This window comes from Ursus arctos, unplaced genomic scaffold (genome assembly GCF_023065955.2).
Source record: "Ursus arctos isolate Adak ecotype North America unplaced genomic scaffold, UrsArc2.0 scaffold_28, whole genome shotgun sequence".
NCBI classification, from domain to species: domain Eukaryota; kingdom Metazoa; phylum Chordata; class Mammalia; order Carnivora; family Ursidae; genus Ursus; species Ursus arctos.
The window spans coordinates 37,503,752-37,523,906 of record NW_026622963.1 but is presented as its reverse complement, the minus strand read 5'-3'; the positions used below and the strand labels follow the sequence as shown (position 1 = coordinate 37,523,906).

The 20,155-nt window shown below is 56.2% G+C and overlaps 1 long non-coding RNA gene across 1 annotated transcript; it reads left to right on the top strand.

The window, feature by feature from the left end:
• Positions 1–475: 475 nt before the first annotated feature.
• On the top strand, positions 476–16,715 carry LOC123001663 (uncharacterized). Its single transcript, XR_006410772.2, has 3 exons — positions 476–887; positions 13,186–13,285; positions 15,164–16,715. It is a non-coding gene; the product is annotated as an uncharacterized LOC123001663 (long non-coding RNA).
• The last annotated feature ends 3,440 nt before the right edge of the window (positions 16,716–20,155 follow it).

Here is a 20,155-nt window from a genome sequence, read left to right as displayed (position 1 = left end):
GGAGCTTCTGACAGCTCCTCCAGCGCGCTGCCTTCAGAGGTTCGCTTGGCGGGGACGCGGGGGCCTCTCGCAGCGTCCGCCTGCATTATGCTTAATAGCCAGACGAACGTTTCCATCAAAGTTGGGAGCGAGACCCGGCCGGTTTGCCGGAAAAATTGTGTGAAAACCTCAGGTGGCACCTTTGTAAAGCCAAAACCAAAGATTTTTTTTTCCATTCTTAAAATTGGAAAACAGGGAAAACGATTGCTATTTGCAGTGCATGGGATGGTCTAGCTGGAAAATCCGAACTGCAGATGGAAATAGTAGCCTTTTCAATGAACTGGCCGGCTGTCAAACGAACACACCAGATCAGCAGTATTCTTGGGCGCTTACTAACTGGTTGGATATGGAAACGGAGAATCCCACCGTCACTAACAGCAAAACCATAAATGTCTGGGAATGTAAACGTGTAAGAGAATGTGGTCTACTGTGTAAGAAGGGAAAAACACCTGCTCTTTACTGGGGGACTAAAGAACACTTGAATCTATTAGGACACAATCCTTACTCTTGCACAAGAAGAAGTGAACGTTGTAACCCTATCACGTGGTCTTGGTAAATTCAACACAATCTCCTTCAAAATCCAAGCAGAATGTTCCTTTCAACTTGAGGTAATGATTCTGGGTCTCATGTGGCGGTATACAGAGAGAACAGTCAAGGGAAAGGATGGTAAAGAAGAGTGTGAGGGAAACCAGCCGTGCTGGGTGAGGTCATGAAGGAACGCGCCTGCATGAATGAATAACTTAAACAGCGGCTCCGGGCTTACTGTTGACGGAAGCGCTCCACACGCACGAAAGCCTCACGGCCCTATGATGCGGATCCGAGGATCCCCGTCTTGCCGTGGCCTTCAGGTAAGGAAATGCAGGCCCCGAGGGTAAATATCACAGGTAAAGTCACCCCAGCTAGCAGGGGAGGGTCAGGGGTCTGATGTAGGCATTGTGCCTCCAGAGCCAGGCGTCTGTGCTAACCCGCCGTCACATAAAGCAGCGGTAATTGCAACCCAATGTTCCCGGCCCGGAGCTGACTTCAGTGCAGAACCGCGAAGAGACCGAAATCAGAAGCACGCAAGAAATGCTGGTGTTTAAGGTGGCACTTCAAGTGGATAGAACAGTTGCATTTTTAAAAAAAACAGTATTGGCATAACTAAATAGTAATTAGCAGGGGCTGATTTTCTACCTAGTTCTCTAGAGCAAAATAAATTCCAAAATCCATCGAATAGTGAATGCAAAGAAGTGAAGCCAAAACATAACAAGGTGAATATATAGGGGAGTATTTGTTGCAAAGCCAGGATTGTGAGAACCTTTCTAAATATGTCACAGAACCATAAAGGGAAAGACTAATGGACAGGATTATAAAATATACCAACAAATGTCTTTATTTAAAGAAAAACATAAGCAGAGTTAAGAAGTGACAACCTGCAAAAAAATAGTGGCTGTATGTATGACATGGGATTGCTAAGTTCAGCCAATGAAAATACAGGCACCCAGTTAAATTTGAATTTCAGGTAGACAACAAATAATAATTTAGTGTAGCTCTGCCCCATTCACTGTTCATCTGAGAATCAGGTTTAACCCGATGTCCTGTATTCTATCTGGTACCCCTAATATTACAGAAACATTTGAAGGTAGAAAATTCACAAAGATCTCTTACAATCATTACAAAGGATGACCATCCCAGTAGAACAAGGAATAACAGAGGTGAGCAGGCAATGCAGAAGAGAAGACATGCTGATGTCCAGAAAACAGAACAAAGCAGCCATCTTGCTGTCAATGAGAAACTCAGAAAGCTGGGCTTTTTACCTCCTAGACTGTGAATTTTAAGATATTGACAAAGTTCGGTGCTGCTGTGGGGCTTGGGGAAAATAGGCGCTCTCTCTCACTGTTGACGAAAATGTCAATTAGCACAATGTTTCCAGAAAGCGGTTTGAAAACAAATATGTAACCGAGTACTTTATGTGCTTAGCAGTAAACCAAACAAATCCGCTTTTAAGAGTTTATCGGAAGAGATAACTTTACAAGTGAACAAAATGCATAAAGTCCATGCTTGTTACTTCGGGTAAAAATACATGATCGCGCAAAGCTGGTAACCACCTAAATGTCTGCGCGTAGGGGAGAGGTTCATTAAATAGTAATAACGTGCTGAGACTTGACTGTGATTCAGGCAGTGTTCTAAGCACCGCCTGTGTACCTGTTTATCCTCAAAAACAGAACAGAGTAAAAGAGACCCGGCCCATGGCCCACGCCCCACCTCCCCTGAGTGGGAAGGTACGGCCAGCATCGGCATCTTACAGGAGGGAAGACGGGACAGAGAGGGGAGGCAACTTCCCCAAGGTCCCAGGCTGGGACGTGGGGCATGGGGACTTAAACGGAGCAGGTCAGGGACCGCAGCACCGGCTCCGGAGCTCTGTTGTGTACTTAATGGCAGCTCCGGGATGGACAGTGACTCCATCCATAGGATGGAAGAATATACCGTCCCTAGAAATGACAACACAGCTCTGTAGGTGTTGGCACCGAAAACGACCATGACATGGTGTGAAGTGAAAAGGGAAGTGTCCAAAAACATTGCTACAGACTGAATGTCTGTATCCCCCAACATTCCTATGCTGAACCCTAATCCATCATGCGAGGGTACTAAAAGGTGAGGCCTCAGCGGGGATCAGGTCATGAGGGGGGGCCTCCCGAATGGCATTAGTGCCCGTAGGAAAGGGACCCCAGAGAGCTGTGTCACCCTCCCGCCACGTGAGCACGCGTCTGTGAGCTGGAAGCAGGCCTTCACCGGACACAGAATCTGCCGGCACGTTGGTCTCGGACCTTCCAGCCTCCGGAACAGTGAGAAATCCGTTTCTGTTGTTTATAAACCCCCCAGTTTATGGAACTTTGTTGTACCAGCTACAGCGTGATCTCATTTATGTAAAATCGAAAATACTTGTATCTGGCTGCATACAGGCATAAAGATAAGTCTGGATGAATAGTCACTAACATATTAACAGGCTTTTTTCTGACTGATGGGAGTTCAGGTGGTTTTTTAGTTTCTTCTTGATACTTTTCCAAATGACTCAGGTTTTAAAATTATGAACATGTATCATTGAAATATCCAGGGGGAAAAACCCAGAAAACAAAGTCTTCCCATTTGACGATTCAGTCCTTCAGGCTTTTCCCCAGCTTGTTGTCTCTCCCTCTGAATTCTGGGCGCTCAGAGCCCTGCCTGAGGACTCCGTTCTCCACTCAGGTAAATCCCAGGCATCCCTCCAGCACCTCCTGCCTGCCCCCTAGCTGAGCGTGGAGGACGGTGCCCTGGACCTCAGGCCTCTCCGGTGTAAGTTAGGGTTTTCGTTTCCGAGGGCAGAAATCCAAGCGAAGCTGGCTTGAGAAATAAGGCATATTCCCTGGGAGGGTTAGAGAATCCAAGCAGAGCAGGACCAGGGCCGGGTAGGGCCCGAGCTGCGATCAAGCCTACAGAGCTGCTGGGAACACTGGATCCGAGGCCTCTCTCTCGCCTCCCTGCCTCTGCTCTTCTCTGGGCATCTGTTCCCCTCTCCTCTTTAATTCAACGCCGGCTTCCTCTCCTCCTCACTCCACAGAAACATGGCAGCCTCCCGAGCCTTATGTAACAGCTTCGGTCACCCAAACACATTCATTTTCTTGGTACTTAGTTTTAAAATTTCCAAGTCAGGGCATCATTAATTCAGCTGGGTACAAATATCAGTGCTGTGCATCCATCGCGATGGGCTGTGGCTCGGCTCCAGGTCGGGAATCCCACTGGGGACCCAGGCTGAAGAAGCAGTTTCTATACGGAGCATTTTGGTCCTAGTGTTAGAGGGACAGCGAGGACAGCAAGCCTTGGGCTGCCTCTTAAAGCTGCTGCCAGACAAAGTCACACGGCCGAGCCTGGGGTCGGTGGGGAGGAAGCCTGCAGCTCCCCCAGACCAGCAACACGGCCCCCCACAGCCAGCACATGGTGGCGAGGGGATGGGTCGTAGCGGAACACAGCCTTGACCACCCCAGCTGCTGGATGGCATGGGCAGTGGTGCCGTGTTCTGACACGTCTCCATCCAAGGAAGAAGACATGGGAATATTCAGCAGACAACTGCACCCGTCTTGATGCCAGTGGTCCTTGCGTTAGGACTGTGCGATGCCAGCAGGGGGCTAAGTGGCCACTGGGGGCCGTTGGGGAGCACGGGAAGGAATGCTGGGCTTGGAGTCAGACAAGCTTGGAGTCAGACAAGCCCTGAGTTCAGGTTCTTACTCTGCCACCCACTAGATACGGAACCACGGCCGGGTCACAGATGGGCCGGGTCTTCCCATCAAGACACAGATGACCGTTCTCGCAGGGCTGTGGCAGAGGCCAGCACAGCACAAAATGGAAGCATGTAGCAGAGGGTCTCACGGGGGGGGGGGGGGGCTCAGCCCTACTGTTAACCCTTGAAAAGAAGACGTTGCCCACCTGCTCCTACTCGGTGTCTGCTGGGAGCACAGCAAGTGCAGGGCCCCTTAAAGAGCGGGTCCGATTGCTGTCTGAGCTTTTAGCGGTGGAACTTCCTCTCTCACTTTGAAACTGCAAAACAGGTTGATCTCCACAGAATTAGTCAGGTGTCAGTCGCATGCACCTGATCTGGGTGGGTGTTGAGCCCTGGAGCCCGCCAGCGGGGGCACCGGCTTTCTCTGTGATGGGGACAGAAAGGAGGGTGCACCAACACTACCGTGTCTGTTGCGTCTTCCCTGCTCGGAGGTGTTACCATTGGCACCAGCTGGTGCCCCAGCAATGCCATCGGGGGCCCAGAATCTGTCCCCACGGGCTCCCAGCTCATTGATGGTGTCAATGCCTCCATCAGCAGCGACATGCATCTCTGACCGCATCACAAGGCCAGCGTGTAGCTTCCTGACCCCAATTCCTGCTGATGGTCTAGGGATTCCTTTATTTCGGTGGTGAAATTCGCAAGGGGACAGTTGGGGAAAAATATTTCCGGAGCCTCTGGCCCTGCCCCAGCATGGGATAGATTATGGCTAAATGCTGTACGTTCTCTGTCTGAGGCAATATTCCGCAAGAGGGCAGAGGGCCCTGGTTTACAAGAGCCAATTTAAAATTTTCAGGCATTTGCAAGTCCGTTCTTAAGCCATCGGTGGCTTGAAATCACCTGTAATGTTTCCAGCACTGTGCCGGGGAGGCCATGTCCTGGACAGTGGCCAGTGTTTGAGCTCTGCCACAGGCTAGGGAAGGTCGAGCTGGTCAGTCTCCAAGGCAGGTTCATGGGTGAAGTCTGCCATGGCCTCTCCTCTTGAGCCCCCAGGGGAGCACATCCAGAGAGGCCAGCTCTGCCGGGTGTAGGGAGGTGTCGGCAGCAGCTGCCAACTCCATCTCGAGCCTGCCGTATTGTTTAAAATTTTTACCTATTTATTTTTTTAAGAGTGAGAGCGTGCGCCAGTCGGGGGGAGAGGGAGCAGCAGAGGCAGAGGGAGAGAGAGAATCTCAAGCAGACTCCCTGCTCAGCATGGAGCCCGATGCGGGGCTTGATCCCAGGACCCTGAGATCATGGCCTGAGCCGAAGTCAGGAGTCAGACACTTAACCCACTGAGCCACCCAGGTGCCCCCACCCTCCCACCACCTGCAGTCATTTTTAAGGCTCTTTCTCAGACTCTCCATTTACAATTGCTACTTAATGACCCTGCCCCCATCTATAAAATACACGAATGAACATTTCGACCACTCCTCCAAACAGCGGCCAGAGCTGTCCCTTTAAAACCTACTACTGCTTTGCGCAGAAATCTCCCGTGGTTTTCCATTTCGCTCAGAGTGAAATCCAAGGTCTTTTGATGACTGACAAGCGCAGGGAGATCCACTGGTCCCTCGCTGGCCTCCTTTCTGCCCCCCACCCCCCACACTTCTCCAGCCCAGACATCCCCTGTCGTTCTTGCCCCCGGGGCTTTGCGCTTTCTGCCCTTTCTACCAGGACTGCTCTTCCCCCAGAGATGGACAAGATTAGCTCTCCGTCTCTCCTTCCGTGGCTCAAACCTCAGGTAACTTCGTGATCATTCTGTGCAAAAGAGAACTTCCGTCCCTTTGACTCAGTCTCAGCTGCCTTGCTTTGCGTGTGTGCGGTATTCACCTGCACGGCCGGAGTGCACACTTACTGGGATGTCAGTGGTCTCTCTCCGCTGGAGTGCCCGTCCACGCGGGCAGGGCCTTGTTGGGTTGCTCCTGTGTCTTTCACGATGGGCCCAAGTTGAGGACACAGCTGCTCATGGGCTGCCTGGTGTAGGGAGCCTGCTGCCTCCGCGGCGTGTGCTGCGTGTGCTGCGTGTGCCGGGTGTGCTGCCTCCGCGGCGTGTGCTGCGTGTGCTGCGTGTGCTGGGTGTGCTGCCTCCATGGCGTGTGCTGCGTGTGCTGGGTGTGCTGCCTCCGCAGCGTGTGCTGCGTGTGCTGTGTGTGCTGCGTGTGCTGCGTGTGCTGTGTGTGCTGCGTGTGCTGTGTGTGTTGCGTGTGCTGGGTGTGCTGCCTCCAAGGCATGTGCTGCGTGTGCTGTGTGTGCTGCGTGTGCTGTGTGTGTTGCATGTGCTGGGTGTGTTGCGTGTGCTGGGTGTGCTGCCTCCAAGGCATGTGCTGCGTGTGCTGGGTCTGCTGGGTGTGCTGGGTCTGCTGCATGTGCTGTGTGTGCTGCGTGTGCTGTGTGTTGCGTGTGCTGGGTGTGCTGGGTGTGCTGCGTGTGCTGGGTGTGCTGCCTCCATGGCGTGTGCTGCGTGTGCCGTGTGTGCTGCGTGTGCCGGGTCTGCTGCGTGTGCCGGGTGTGCCGGGTGTGCCGCGTGTGCCGGGTGTGCCACGTGTGCTGGGTGTGCTGCGTGTGCTGCGTGTGCTGGGTGTGCTGTGTGTGCTGGGTGTGCTGCCTCCGCGGCGTGTGCTGTGTGTGCTGGGTGTGCTGCCTCCGCGGCATGTGCTGCGTGTGCCGCGTGTGCAGCGTGTGCTGTGTGTGCCGGGTGTGCTGCATGTGCCGGGTGTGCTGCGTGTGCTGGGTGTGCTGCCTCCGCAGCGTGTGCTGCGTGTGCTGGGTGTGCTGGGTCTGCTGCGTGTGCTGTGTGTGCTGCGTGTGCTGGGTGTGCTGCGTGTGCTGCGTGTGCTGCGTGTGCTGGGTGTGCTGCCTCCGCAGCGTGTGCTGCGTGTGCTGTGTGTGCTGCGTGTGCTGCGTGTGCTGTGTGTGCTGCGTGTGCTGTGTGTGTTGCGTGTGCTGGGTGTGCTGCCTCCAAGGCATGTGCTGCGTGTGCTGTGTGTGCTGCGTGTGCTGTGTGTGTTGCATGTGCTGGGTGTGTTGCGTGTGCTGGGTGTGCTGCCTCCAAGGCATGTGCTGCGTGTGCTGGGTCTGCTGGGTGTGCTGCGTGTGCTGCGTGTGCTGGGTGTGCTGGGTCTGCTGCATGTGCTGTGTGTGCTGCGTGTGCTGTGTGTTGCGTGTGCTGGGTGTGCTGGGTGTGCTGCCTCCATGGCGTGTGCTGCGTGTGCCGTGTGTGCTGCGTGTGCCGGGTCTGCTGCGTGTGCCGGGTGTGCGCGTGTGCCGGGTGTGCCACGTGTGCTGGGTGTGCTGCCTCCGCGGCGTGTGCTGTGTGTGCTGGGTGTGCTGCCTCCGCGGCATGTGCTGCGTGTGCCGCGTGTGCAGCGTGTGCTGTGTGTGCCGGGTGTGCTGCATGTGCCGGGTGTGCTGCGTGTGCTGAGTGTGCTGGGTGTGCTGCGTGTGCCGCGTGTGCAGCGTGTGCTGCGTGTGCCGGGTGTGCTGGGTGTGCTGCGTGTGCCGCGTGTGCAGCGTGTGCTGCGTGTGCCGGGTGTGCTGCATGTGCCGGGTGTGCTGCGTGTGCTGAGTGTGCTGGGTGTGCTGCGTGTGCTGCGTGTGCAGCGTGTGCTGGGTGTGCTGCCTCCGCAGCGTGTGCTGCGTGTGCTGGGTGTGCTGGGTCTGCTGTGTGTGCTGTGTGTGCTGCGTGTGCTGGGTGTGCTGCGTGTGCTGCGTGTGCAGCGTGTGCTGGGTGTGCTGCCTCCGCAGCGTGTGCTGCGTGTGCTGGGTGTGCTGGGTCTGCTGCGTGTGCTGTGTGTGCTGCGTGTGCTGGGTGTGCTGCGTGTGCTGCGTGTGCAGCGTGTGCTGGGTGTGCTGCCTCCGCAGCGTGTGCTGCGTGTGCTGGGTGTGCTGGGTCTGCTGCGTGTGCTGTGTGTGCTGCGTGTGCTGGGTGTGCTGCGTGTGCTGCGTGTGCTGCGTGTGCTGGGTGTGCTGCCTCCGCAGCGTGTGCTGCGTGTGCTGGGTGTGCTGGGTCTGCTGTGTGTGCTGTGTGTGCTGCGTGTGCTGTGTGTGTTGCGTGTGCTGGGTGTGCTGCCTCCAAGGCATGTGCTACGTGTGCCGGGTGTGCCGCATGTGCCGCATGTGCTGGGTGTGCCGCGTGTGCTACGTGTGCTGAGTGTGCTGCGTGAGCTGAGTGTGCCGCGTGTGCTGCGTGTGCCGAGTGTGCTGGGTGTGCCGCATGTGCTGGGTGTGCCGCGTGTGCTGGGTGTGCCGCGTGTGCTGCGTGTGCCGCGTGTGCTGCGTGTGCCGGGTGTGCTGCCTCCGCAGCGTGTGCTGCGTGTGCTGGGTCTGCTACGTGTGCTGGGTCTGCTGCGTGTGCTGGGTGTGCTGGGCGCGGGGCCTGGCTCCCGGGAGCCGGTGAGAGCACAGCTGTGAGCTTCTACCTGTTTGGCCACGTCCCAGCCCAGGGCCCGGCTCATTGCCTCGTAGACCCAGGACGAGTTGACCCCCAGAGACCGTCTGAAAAGCCCTCAGGTGCCGGCTCAGGAAGGAGGCTGGACGGAACACACTGGGCAGGGTTCTGCACGCGACCTTGGGCTACCCCCGCTCTCTTCCAGGCCTCCTCTTCTCCACCGGGTCAGGGCATGGGGTGCTCTGAGCTCCCTCTCTGCTCCAGCATTCCACGTTCTGTCCCTGGATGGGCCGGGGAGGCAGCTTTTGAGGGAAAGCTTTTTGGAAAATCCGCAGCTGTTGGCTGCTGTCTGCATCGTGGTGCGGCTGATGCTTGCGCTCTGGGCTCCCTGCCTCTGCCGGATGACACAGCACGGCTGTGGGTCAGCTTAGCCTTGCCCTCTGCTCACCCCGCACCTCAGCGCCAGGACCTCCGGCTGATTTGTGCTCTCAAGGAGCTGGGAAGGCAGCGGGATGGGGGAGGGCAGACTTCAGTGACAGCCCGTCCCTCCTCTTTGCATTTTGGGGAAGGCTGATAGATGATCTAGTCCTAGAAGAAGAGGCTCAAGGGAAGGAGATGGGGTCTGCCAGCTGGACCAGCTCGGGGTGTCAGAGCCTGTTCTCATACGGCTTCCGTACTCACAGGTCCACTTACAGGCCACGCAGAGCAGGTAGGAAATGATGCAGACAGGGAAACTGAGGACAGAGAGGCTAAACAGCGGGTCCAGAGTCCCACAACGTCAGGCCAAAATCCCAGAACTAGAAACCAAGTCACCGAGTCTTTGGTGCAGTTTCTGCCACGTCCAGTCCCCTCCCCTGGCACGTGGTCACACTCCTGAAATTGAAGTCGTCGCTGTGTGGCCGAGTACACCAGAGCTCGTGGTCCCCGGCTGAGCCTGACTCTCTGGGCTGTGGGGCCCGGCATCTGCGCTTCGGCTGGCCCCGGGTGAGCTGAGCACCGTCAGCCCTGTGGGGGCTGAACTCCCTGGACTGCACATCATTCAGCACAGGGGTGCCCCTTCACTGGGCCCCTCACCTCCTCTGTCAGCCCAGAGTGGGGGACGGTGCATAAAGTGGGGTCTGCTGAGAGGTGCTGTTCAGATGGACCTGCTACCGGGAAGGTCGGGCTCAAGTTGGTGACGCCCCACAGGAGCCGTGGTGCTGTAGAGCCCTGGTCCAGTGTGGACCCTCTGTTCCGTTCTTGTCGGAGTCTGGAGTCACTCCTTCTCCTTTGGGAACTTGGCCCCCCACCTCAGCCTGCTCTCTTGGACTCTCTTTTGGGGTGGGACCCATCTTCCAGCTTCCCTTCAGAGACAAGCCTGTTTTTAAGGGGCTTCCTCTGATCCTCCGGGCAAGCAGAAGACAGTGACAAATGGCGGGGGGTGGGAGGAATGGTAGTTTCTGGAACTCACAGCGCTCTCGGGGATCCTTGGTGCTGATCCTTGCTCTGTGGTTCCTGACTCTCCTCCCAGTGGGTCAGGGCAGATGTTTCCCTGAATGCCCTGCCAGCTCAGAACCCCATGGTCCCCTGGAGAACCATAAGGAACCCCTGCTCTGAGAAGGACCATTTGTTCACTCCTTGTGCACCTGTCTTCCCTGAGGGCTGGGTACGAGGGCACAGCTCCAGCCCTGCTGGCGTCTCCCCAGCTCCTCTCGCTGCAGCTCCAAACCTCAGCATTGTCCACCAGATGGATGCAGTTCTAATTCCAGCAAGCTATGTCCCCGTGAAGGCACCGCCAGAGGGAAGAGAGGCAAAGCTGGGAGATAAGACTTTTAAAAAGCTTTGGACCTGGGACAGGAAGGGAGAGAGACTGAAATGAAATCTCAGGTCACTCAATCTCCGTCTGCGATCTGTTCTTGTCTTCTACCCTAAGGCTGATGAATTTGTCATTGAAAGGGGTTAGTTAGACAGTGGCAGGGTGAGAGCCCAGGTATCCTTCACTGTGATCCCCACCGCCTTGCTAATGTCCCTTGGGACAGCCTGCTTCAAGAGAGCTGGGCTGCTCAGAGTGCGGGGTAGTGCTGTGCCATCTCGAGCCATGGAAGAGTGAGGGGGCCCTGATTGCTTGTATCTGCTCTTCCGTCATCCCGTGCCTGGGAATTCCACATTTTCCACCAGGCTACGAAGGATGACACATATTTATCTCATTTTCTCTTTTGTCCTCCCTATCCGCACAAAATATGACACCCTCCCTGCGCTCACAGAACAAGGATCCACTGAGTTTCCATTGTGGAGTCAGTGAATAAGAGAAACGTGGTCCCTGCTCTCATGGAATTTACAATCCAGTGGGTTAGAGTGACATTGAAGGAACATTTACACAGTCTCCGGTTACAATTGTGTTAAGTGTCATGACAGGCGAGGGCAGAGCACAGTGAGGGAATGTAATAGGAGAACAGAGTGAATCTGGGCAGTGGGGAGGCTCCCTGGAAGAGGTGACACTCATGCGAGGTTTATGGCAGAAGCAGGGGTGTGGAAGTCAGGAGAATGGAAAGCAGACCAAGACGGCCATACGTGCAAAGGCCCTGAAGTAATACGGAATTCATTGTAGAGGAGGAACTGAAAGAGAGCCGGGGGGAGGGAGGGCATAGCGGAAAATGAGGCCAGAATGGTGAGCAGAGGTCAAATGTGAATGACCTTGGAGGCCTCCATAAGGATTTTGCCCTCATTCTAAGAGCGATGGATGGCCTGAGAATGGTTCTTAGGGGGAAGGACTTGGTCAGATTTGCATCTTTAAGGTAGCTTGGGAAGAAGGCCATGAGGTGAATGCAGTGTCCATCTGAAGGCACAAGATGATGGTCCTGATCAGGGCGGTGGTGGAGACGGGTGACAGAGGGAGGACTTCCAGATTCGTCTGAGTAGAGCCAACAGGACCCAGCAGTAAGCTAGTTCTAGGGTCTTGAGAGCAAGGCCTGTCCAGGACAGCGCTCAGGATGTTAGCTTGAGCCACTGGGCAAGGGTGCGGCAGGGGCTGGAGGACGGGGCACTTGCTGAGCTGAGAAGCAGATTTGGGGGGACACTAGATCATCGGTTCAGGCTTAATATGTCAAGTCTGAGATGTCTGAGGGTGTTCCAGTGGAGATTTTACAGATAAAGTTAGATACGTGGAATCCAGCTCAGAAGAGAAGAGGAAATCGGGGGAACGTGTGGGTAGTGGAAGCCATGCACCAGCTGGGACTGCCTGGGAGAAAGCGGAGACTGGGAGGACGGAGGACCTGTCCTGGGGATACCAGCATTTACATACTGGGAAGAGGAACATGGCGGCCAAAGAGATGGGAGTGGAGTCACAGAAGGTGTGAGGGGGCCCCTGCGAAAAAGTGGCTTCCAGACCAAAGGAGGCTCCTTGCAGAAGGAAGGTGTGGTGGCCAACATTGAAGGCTGAGAAAACCATGTCCATGAGGGCTGAAAAACAAACCTGGGACTTAGCAGTGTCAAGGATCAGGGTAACCTTCATGAGAGCAGCTGTGGTGGAGGGCAGGGAGGGAACTCAGACTCAGAACTCAGAACTGGCCGAGGAGCAGGCAGGAGGAGATGAGCTGGGGAGACTAAGGTCAAACAACTTGTAAGGAGAGAAGAAGGTGGGGGAGCATGTGGGTCAGGAAAAGTGCTTTTTGTTGTTGCTTGACTTTGTTGTTGCTTTTGGTTTTTTTCCAGAGGGGAATGACTTGAGCAGTTTGGATGCTGATAGGACAGATCCAGCAGAGGGGGAGAGGCTGATGTGAATAATGGCTGACTCTAGAGCCCTGAGAAGGCTGAGAGTGGGGTCCAGGAGGAGGGCTGACCTCTACTGGGAGGCAGGTGCTCCCCTATCGTATCAAGTGGAAAGGTGCAGCCTGGCTGCGGATAAAGGTGACTTTGTGAATGCCAAGGAGGTGGGGGAGGGTGCCGTCTGGTGGTTTCTGTCTTTTCTGTGAAGAATGAGACCAGTGTATTCTCCAAGAGTGAGGGAGGCAGAGGAGAGGTCAGAGGTTCGGAAGGGCAGAGAAGGCATGTTATCGCCGAGAGGTGTTTGTCTGAGGTTTGCTCTTGGGACAGCAAGGTTTGGGGATTATGTGGCTCCATAAACCACAGTTTCACCCTTCCAAGCCCACTTTTCCCAGGTTCCTCATCCCAATCCTTGTACCAAAGGCAGATTTCTATGGTCTACACCGCAGCCGGTCTACGGCCTGGACTCAGGCCTCCCTGATGCCCCGACTGCAACCAGCCACCAGGGCTGTCCTCATCCCCCCTCCTTGCCATTGGCCACCGCTGCCTCCTCTGGCTTCCGCCTCAGAACACTTAAAAAAACCTTGGGCAAGTACAGAGCTTACTGTCACAGACGCCCGTGTACCTGCCACTTGTTTCATGAACACAGACATTTTGCCTCATTTGCCTTTGTTTTCCCTTAAAAAATGCACCGTTACCGGACTTCTTGCCCTCACAACCTATTTGCTTTGACTTATATTTTTATTAGGTAAACAGTCACGTGGTCCAAGATTTACGAAGTAGGAGTCTTCACCCTCCTCCAGTCTCCTGGTGACGCCATCTCATGTCGGTGACCGGCTGACACGAAGGTGTGTGTGGGCCTGCAGGCTGGCAGGGCTGCCGTGGGGACTGGGGAGGGGTAGGCAGCACCGATACACCATGGACCCCATGGATCCACGTCCTTCCAATCCACCGGGACCCAATCTTCCGTTGACAATGCCATCTGGGTGTGCTCTGAGCTCAGAGTCAGGGCTGAGTCAAGTCTGTCTCACTCCCAGACTCGTGCGTCTTCCTCCGTCCTGCAGGCTGCCAAGGAGAATAATGTGGCGTTGTGTCATGGTCATTCCTGCCCTGGAGACCGTGAAGGTCGCCGGTGGGACCTGGTGCCATTCCCACGGAGGTTCTGGGCCAGTGGAGCAGGACCTCGGGGCCCACCACCGTGACCGGTAGGGAGGCAAGTGCATCCCGGGAATGTCGTAGGAAAGAGCAGGAGGGCCGCTGGGGCCGCTGGGCCCGGGTGACACCAAGCAAGACGCAAGCCCCTTTCTGCTCCCGCTGAGCTCCTGCCCCCACTTGCCCCGCGTCCTGTACATCCTGGGGCTCCAGGGAGCTCATCGTCGGGGGCCCCGGGCCGTACGGCAGAAAGCGGGATGAACTCCCCCCCACCGCGGAGCCAGCTGAGCACGCTTCCCGTTCAAGTGGAGGAACGCAGCTGTCTCCTCGCAAATGCCGTGGGAGCACGTCGCACAACCCACGTCCTGCCCTGGGGAGTGGGCACGGGTGCTCGGGCCCAAGCACTCTCTGCCATTCAGAAAAGCAGACACTAGCCTCACAGCTCTCGTTGGGCAGCTCTTGTGTGAGGCAGCACTGGGCCCACACGCAGGAGGCCGACCGGGGCCCGCCGGGGAGGCAGACACACAATCAGATCGGTATAAGAGCCAAGCATGAGCTGTGGACAGCCAAGAAGACAGAGCACAAGGCAGGGTGCTGCCAGCTCTCCGGACGCGTCCCCAGCGACCCCTGCCCCCGCCCCTGCCTTTGGATGCGTCTACACGTGCCATTTGCACGCTTCACTTGCTGCGCACTCTGCTGCGTCTGGCTTCCCGTTCACCACGCTCCGAAAAGCTCCACGAAGCCCAGCGAGGGAGGTGATGACTCTGAAGGACTCTGGACGCAATGGGCCCGTTGGAAGAAGTTCCTCCTCGCTCCCTGCATTGTCTTTCCTCGCCTGATGTCTGATCAGCTCAGTCCCCATGCCCTCTCTTGTCCGCTCAGGCTCTGTAACAAAATGCCACAGACGGGGGGCTAAAAGAGGACTGGTCTGTCGCAGTGAAGGAGGCTGGGAGTCCAAGATCGGCCTCCAGCAAGGACCTCTTCCTGCTCAGACAGCCACCTTCCCGCTGTGCTGTCACCGGTGGGGAGAGGAAGCTCTCGTGTCTCCTCCTCTTCCCATGAGGGCACAGATCCCATCACGGGGCCCCACCCTCATGACCTCATCTGAACCGAGTCACCCCCGAAGGCCCCACCTCCCCATCCCGCCACATTGGGGGTTAGGACCTCAACGTATGAATTTGGGGGAGACACAGACGTTCGGTCCATAGCGCCCTCCCTCTTCCCTTGACCCCACGTCGTCCACCTCTCTTCTCTGTCCTCTCTGGTATGTGTCTTGGTTCGTGTGCCTTCCTCCTTAGGGGTCAACGCCCCCTCTCCTGCCCTGCAGGCCCATCCCTCCGGTCACGGGGCAGCTCGGCCTCCACCGTTGGGGGCCCAGCCCATCACCTCCCTCCTCCTCGCTCCCGTTCCGTGTGTCTTATCTTCGTGCCACCGGGTTCTCAGTCGGATGTGGGAGTCACTCGTGAGGCCCGCTGTTCTCTCACTCCACACGCCTGACTCCTGGCCCGGGGCCTGTCCTCCTTCCTGTCACCTCACCGTCATGGCCCCTCACCTCTACCTTTCCTTCTTTGCAGGCTGGCCGGTCCTCATTCCATTCTTCAACGTGTGGCTGACGGGATCGCCTAAAAACGCGACTCAGAGCACGTATTCTCCTGCTGGAAACTTTGACATAGTCCCGGTCTCTACGGGCGTTGAGCAACGTCTATGAATAGGGGGGCATTTCAGGACTTACTGAAATCCACATTGTGTCCTTTCTTTGTCCCAGAGCTAACTTCAGTTCCACACTGAAGTAATACGGAGGGGATTTCCGGACGCGGAGACTGGAGACCGGAGAAGGGTTTGCCGCCCCCCCTCCACCCCGTCCCCAGAGCAACGTCAGGTGCGGTTTGGAGGGTGCCCTCCCTGGTTTCAGCCTTCTGAGAGTGAAATGGTGTTCGCTTAGGGCCCGAGCAGTTCTGGACACTTCTATTGTATTATTATTATTGTGAAGGGGACGATCACCCCAGAGGCTTTTACCTGCAGCGGGAAAGCTGTCTCGAAGGTGGACGTTGCTTTAACCCCGTCGTTCCCTCCGAAGGCAGGCATGATTGGCCGCCGAAGATGGGATGTGACGACCCCTCCCGTCCGTCACAGGCGGGGGTTCTGTGCCGGGGGGCGGGGGTGGCTGTGCCAGGCCAGACGGTGCACGGAAGGCCGGCGTGGCCACTGCACAGAGGTTTCCCGCCACATTCTTGCAAACACTGCATCTACGATTCGCTGACATCTGAGACATCTTTTCTACAAAGGTATACACACGTCTCACGTTCAACAGCACGATTTGATAACGTCTTCTGTTTCATATGAGAGAAAACATGGTTAGCCGCAGGGTTTAGAGGGAGGACGCAGGCCTCTGGGGCGGGCTGGCCACGGGTCCCTCTGGAGGAGTTTTAGGCCTTTCCGAAAATCCTATGCTGGGTAAGGAACTTGTGTCCATAATATGTAAGGGACTCTCACAACGCAACAATAAAAGGACAAACAACCCGATGAAAGAAGGGGCAACAGGTTTCTCCAAAGATATTTCAGGAGGAAAATAAGCACATGAAAAGATGCTTAACATCATCGGTCACTGGGGAGTGCAAAGCCAAACGATGATGGGATGGGGGCTCACACCCCTAGGACGGCTACCGAGAGAAGGAGACCCTGAGGAGTGTCCGCGAGGATGTGGAGACATCGGAGCCCTCACACCGTGGGTGGGAAAGTAAAACGGGGCATTTACTTTGATAAACAATTGGGCAGTTCCTCAAAAATGTTGAACCTCAGAGTAACAAGTGGTGAGGAATTCCACCCCTATGAGCGCGGAAAACACAGAGCCACGCAAAAACTTGTGCAAGGACAGTCGAAGCAGTGCTGTCAGTACCGGTCAGGAAAACGGAAACACCCCAGACGTGGTACAGCCACACGATGGTGACACAGGATCCAGCCACGGGAAGGCAGGCGTTCCCAATGCACCTGCGACACGCGGGAACGCTGGGAAGGTCGTGCCACACTGAGGAAGCATGAGTCCATTTACCAGGAAGCTCCAGAGCAGGCAAGTCTGTGGAGACCCACGTAGATGAGTCATTTCCAGAAGCCGGGGGACGGGGAAGCTGGGAGCGGCTGCTGACGACAGGTGGGATTTCTCTCGGGGGCAATGAGAATATCCCGCAATTAAATACAGTGATGGGTGCAACTCAGAGAATACGAACACTGCATTTTATGCTTCAAGAAAAGGGAACGTCGTGGTGGGTGAATTGCATCTCGATAGAGGCAAGCAGAAACCGTGAGCAGGACGGTGTGGCTGGCACAGTGTGGGGTGGGAACGGGAACAGTCACAGAGGACTGGGGTGGGGGGGCCCGTGGAGCGTCCTGAATATGTGGGTGACACGGGAGAGTCGTGCCCTGGCCAGCTGCTCTTGGCCAGGACGCGTAGAGTGGATTTGGAATGGGAGGAGGTGGGGAACATTCTGACGAAGGAGATCTGTTTTTGGAAGCTGGGCTGAGGTTCGAGCGGCATCTGTGTTCAGGGAGGGTAATAACTTGCTGGTCTCGGCCTTCGCACCATCTGCCATGTGCCCAGCTGGAAAGGCCTCCCGGGCACTGAAAACTGACTCACCCCCTCAGTCGTCATGGTCCTGGAGACGAGCCATCATTCCCCGGCTCTCTAGTCCACGCCATCTGGGTGTTGGCCTGGCTCGTGGCCCTTCTCCCTGGAGAACCATCCCAGGGGTCTGTGGAGCCACGACCAACCCCGGCCACCAGCTGTCTGGTGTGTGCTCACCACTGACCCCTAGCCTGGAGCATCTGGGACTTTGAGACTCAGAGAGACACAGGCGGGATCTGTCCATGGCAGTGACAGTGAGAGGGTCACAGGCTTCCAGTGCTTAGGCCTCTGACACTGCGGTAGCTCTGCCCTTCCTGAGGCCTGGGGGGTCGGCTGCCCCCACGGACACTGAACTGCACCCCCACCCGGCCCTGTCTCCTCCTCTGCACCCCCTTATGCCCGTGAGCTAGAGAGGTTTCAGGGTGCTGGCTGCCAGGCTCCTCTCCACTACACAGTGGGTGCAGGTGAGCTCCGTGTGGCCTGCGGGACCTGCTCCGTCACCAATGACGTCGTCTCAGGGACTGAGGCCCAAGGAGTTGGCTTTGCCTTCAGTGAAGGTATGTGTGACAAAGAGCACATTTCTGGAAGATCCATTGAGTTCTAAGACTCTCCCTCTGCCCTGGGAAGGGTCAGGGCGAGACTGCCTCACCAAGGAAGGGACTTGGGGTGGGGAGAGGGCATGGTGACAGGCGCCTCTGTGTCTGTCACGGGCACACGGGGAAGACTGTCCCCACCACAGAGATGCACCTCAGACCCCCTCTGGGCAGAGCCTGCTGCCCCTGAGTGATCAGCTTGGGGGCTGAAACTCGTCAGGCCAGCAGCCCAGGTCTCCCCCTAAATATCATGCACCTCACTCCGTCCAGCATCCGCTTCTCGGGAACCCGCATCCAGCATGCGGCACGTGGGCACGACCTGGCGAATTTCTGTCCCACTGACATCCGTGTGGCTGTTGGGGGAAGGGGCACAAACATGGCTCCGGTTCTTCTGACCCAGTAAGCGCGTGCTCTGCCCATCCGGGGAGACCTCCCACCGCCCGTGGGGAGCAGACGAGGGCGAAGGGGACCCCAAGGCTGGGAAGTCCCCTTTATCAGGACACAGGGGCCTGTGCGGGCCACGGACACCCCCAGCAAGAGTGAAGGGAGAGCTTATCTTCCTACACCCGAGTGACTCCAGTGGATTTTCAAACACCTGAGCTTGTACTGTCACTTTCTGGCTGGGTTTCTTTTTAGTAGGGTTTCCAGTGATCTTTACCTACAGTGAAGCAGACGTTTGCTGCGGGCCCCTCTGGAGGTATTTCCATCTTCCGGAGACGAGCAAAGAGACCAACTTCGGGCTTGGTGCTGGGGGAGTGGAGGGAGTAGGGGGAGTCTGACCGTGTAAGGAGCTGGGGTGCAAGGAGGTCGACCACCCCCTCCGTCTCCCGTCCTCCACCACGAATCAGCATCAGCAGGGAGCAGCTGGGACCCACAGAGGACCCACCACAGACACAGTGAGAGAAAGGGGCAACGTCAGGCCATCGCGTGGCTGAGAGGGAGACACAGTTGGTCCGAAGGTTTGGTTTGATTTTAGTAAAACCAGCCCTGCGATGTGCCAGGAAGCAAACTCTTGATGAAAAAACCCATCAAGAGTCCACCGTGAGCTTGGTCGCGTGGTCAGGGGTGGGAAGGGCCTTGAAGGACACTGGACGATCCTTTCCTTAGCCGGGTCCAGAGAAGGCATGGTGACACTAGGGAGTGACAACACGGGGGGGGGCAGTTCCTGGTCTTCTGATTGCCAATCCAGGAAGAGTGTTTTATGGGGGGGGGGGGGGGCGCAGCCAAGTGGTGTGTGATGTAAATGACAGGGTCTGACTCGGGGTGTGGGAGGGGGAGCAAGAGTGGGGGCTGGGCGTGGACTGCTCCAAGGGCATCCAATTTGACTTCAGACATTATCTCCAAGTGAGGTTTGTATATAGACGCCGTGTGTGTGTTTAAAGTGTTTCATTAAATGTAAACATTTAAGATATACTACAATTTTCTTAAACCCATTCTGACATTTTTAAACTTTTTTATATACTGGCAGCCTAAAAAAAAACCCCAAAACCAATTTGTTTGAAGCCCTCTCAACAATGAGAGGCCTGAGCAAATTATATTAATGACCCAACAAGTATTCAACTATTCATATAACACCCCCGGGTGCCAATATGAACAAGAAATGTAAGTTATGTAAATTAGACGTTTCAGCCATTTAAAAATAATTTCCTACCCATATGGGCCCCGTTGTTTCAAGTATCAAGTACAGGATACAACTTGTCTCCCGCCCCTCCTGCCGTTCCCTTCTCCGTGGGCCGCGGCAGCCCCATCCGGTCCGGGTGGGAGCCCCGTCCACACCCTCACCTTCGCGTGGAAACAGGGCCAGCAATGTCTCCTCCTGGCAGGGAGAGGTGGGATTGGGCACAAAGCGATGACCGTGTCTTAACTCATCACTTGAGGGGCTGGTGGAATGTCACCTGCTGCGGGGTTGGTGGCAATCAGGGGACACACTCGGGCCGCCGGACTCTGGCTCCGGCACAGATCCCTGCGTGTCCTCTAGAGTCCTTGTGAGCTTGCTCAGCGAGATGGTTGAGCTCCCTCCTGACTTCAGTCCTACCGTTGGGACCTGAGTCCCGTGTTACTTGCAATGCTGAGGCCCAGGTGTTATTCTGAAGGTCGTGCATAGCTTCCCTGGGTGACAGCACCCCCTTGCAACCACCAACCCTAGCAGCTTGCCTGCATGGCCCCCACCTGCCCACAAGGGGCTGAGTGTCCTCCTCCTACGACCAGCCCCCCCACCTCCACCCCAGAGCCCGACTCCCTGCTGGTCAGAGACTGTCTTCGTCTCCCCAGTCCCCCCAGGCACCTGCTTACCCATGGAGCTGGCACCTGCGTGCCTGGTGTCTGTCATGGGCCAGGCTCCGTTTCAGGGTCTG